We start from the raw sequence: 2,650 nt of genomic DNA on the forward strand, positions 1-2,650 counted from the left end.
TTCCAGCGCCCTCAAGGCTGTGACCTTGCAGCCATTTTTACATAGCACATCCTCCTCCTATAGGGATGAACCTTTCCCTGGCCCAAAAAGTAGCAGCTCTGTTGAAGCTTTGCTTATTGTAACAGGCTTTTGTTTCCAGGTTACATGTCTGTGGAAGACTTAATTCTGCATAGAGATATAGATATTACTGGAAACTAATTGTTTTCTCTATTATACTCTGATTTATCAAAAAAGTAAAACATTTAAATTGTGCTACATAAATTCAGAAGTTGTCTTGCAATCTTTAAACAATAAATGAATGAGTTGCCCTTAAAAAAAAAAAAAGAATTAAGCAGTTAGGCTTTGTGGGCCTTATACAGTTTCTGTAACTTCTACGCTTTTTTCTTCAACAACCTTTCTAAACGTGAGAACCATTATTAGCTCACAGTCCCACAGATCCAGGCTGAGAGCCTGATTTGATTTGTGGCCATTTTTTGCCGATTTCTGCTCTGCGTCCTTACTGATGCAGAGGAGGGGGACCATGTTTGAGTAATCACTTGTTTGAATCAACTATTGGTCTTCTGGGGCTTGTCCTTACTCTCCTACAGTCTCTAATCAACATGGCGTCCAGAGAAATCTTGTTAAAACATAAGTGAGATCATGTCACTTAAGTCTCTTCAATGGCTCCTTCACAGGAAAAGCAAAGTCCTCAAAGTGCGTCCACAGCCCTAGAAGTGTGGGCCTCTGTTTCCTGTCTGACTGTTTCCTTCTCCTCTCCACTTTGCTCCCTCTGTTTTCCACACACTGACATCCTTTCTGCTCCTTGGATACTCCAAACCCACTCTTGCCTCATTGCCTTTCCATCTGACTGTTCCCTCTGCTTGTACTATTCACTTCCCAGATATGCACCTTGCTCCCTCTCACAACCTTAAGTTCCCTCTTATATTTTATCTTCCCCAGAAAGCCCTCATCGACCACTTAGTTTCAGATTGCAGCCTCCTCCTACCAGCTAACAATCTCCATCTCCCTTCCCTGCTTGCTGTTTTTCTCCAACACTTACCTGATATACTATTCTATCCATTTATTTAATTTTTATTTACATATTTATACTTATGATTTTTTTTTTTTTTTTTTTTTTTTGCGGTACGCAGGCCTCTCACTGTTGTGGCCTCTCCCATTGTGGAGCACAGGCTCCGGACACACAGGCTCAGCGGCCATGGCTCACGGGGCTAGCCGCTCCGCGGCATGTGGGATCTACCAGGACCGGGGCACGAACCCGTGTCCCCTGCATCGGCAGGGGGAATTTCAACCACTGTGCCACCAGGGAAGCCCTATACTTACGATTTTATATTTGCTTATTTACTTTTCTCTCCCCTCTCAGCTCAAGAGAGACTATATTCATCTGTGTTAATCACTGCTGTGTTTCCTGAACATGCCTATAAATCATACTGAAGAATGGTGCCTGAAATTTGGTAAGGGATCAATCAATTTTCTTGGCTGGATGAAGAAATGTGTTCATAAATTAATGAACAGATCTTCGGGGCTTCTGACTTGAGGACTAATGGGAAGAGGATGGCAAATGGTTGGGACAGGGTACTGCAAGAAGTAATATTTGGAGTACCCTGATAGCTATCCTAACAGATAAGATTGTGTTCATTTAAGTAGTTTTAATGAGAGAGCTGGGAACTAGGGACACACAGCATTAAGGTTTTTATAATGCATTCTGTAGAGTTCTTTTTAAGTCTGTACAAATATCATTGAAAATATATGCATACATATACACCGCTGTTACTTTACTTAGTGCTTTACGAGAGCCCCTCAAGGAAGGGGTAGTAGTAACTCTCAGCATCCTTCCTTTATGATGAGCTTAATTTATCCAAAGTTACATCATAATTTATTTGTAACTGTGAAACTAGACTTAGTTATTTAATAGACCCTCCCTTGAAACGTATGACATTAATAAAACCAACAAAACTTTGTTCAGTTTCCAATGATAGACACACTACAGACTCAATTATGGGCCATCCAGTTTAATGAAGGGAAGAAGTGATTTAACAAATATAGAGCAAACAGAATATGAAGTTTTATCCTCCATTAATATTAGTAATGGATAGTGTGGGCTCCAATGCCTTCAAGATAGCGTGAGACCATCATCTCTGTGTCATGGGCAGGGGGATGTTCAGCCAGGATGTCTTTCACTGTCACTGAGAAAAATTTCCATAGTATATAATGATACCTACTGAAACTGATATGGGGCATTTGGGTAATAAGGAATCCATTAGCATATTTTTCCGGAAGCGTTGACTACAAAATGAAGACAGTAGATTTGGACACTTTCAGCCATGAAGAAGTTGTTTGGATATTCATCTTTATGCCTAGTGAAATAAGCTTATTTCATCTCTGCAGCTTCCCGTATACCATTTTCCCACCTCTGTTTTATGTTTGGCAAGACTTTTAGAAATTCAAAGTCAAGTTAAAAAGTGAGTGACAACTTAAATGATATATGGAATATTTTGCTGACTTACAAGAGCATGCAGAATTAAATATGACCCAGTTCAAATGTTTATTTTAACGTGTATGTTGAGGTGGAGTTTTCAAGGTGCCAGAAAACGAGAATTCACCTTCCAGTGTGTGTTACCAGTTCTGTTCATTGCACAGAATCATCTTCATA

The sequence above is a fragment of the Delphinapterus leucas genome, chromosome 3 (assembly GCF_059928025.1).
Source record: "Delphinapterus leucas isolate spDelLeu-1000000601 "Yukka" chromosome 3, BTC_Dleu_Yukka2, whole genome shotgun sequence".
NCBI classification, from domain to species: Eukaryota; Metazoa; Chordata; class Mammalia; order Artiodactyla; family Monodontidae; genus Delphinapterus; species Delphinapterus leucas.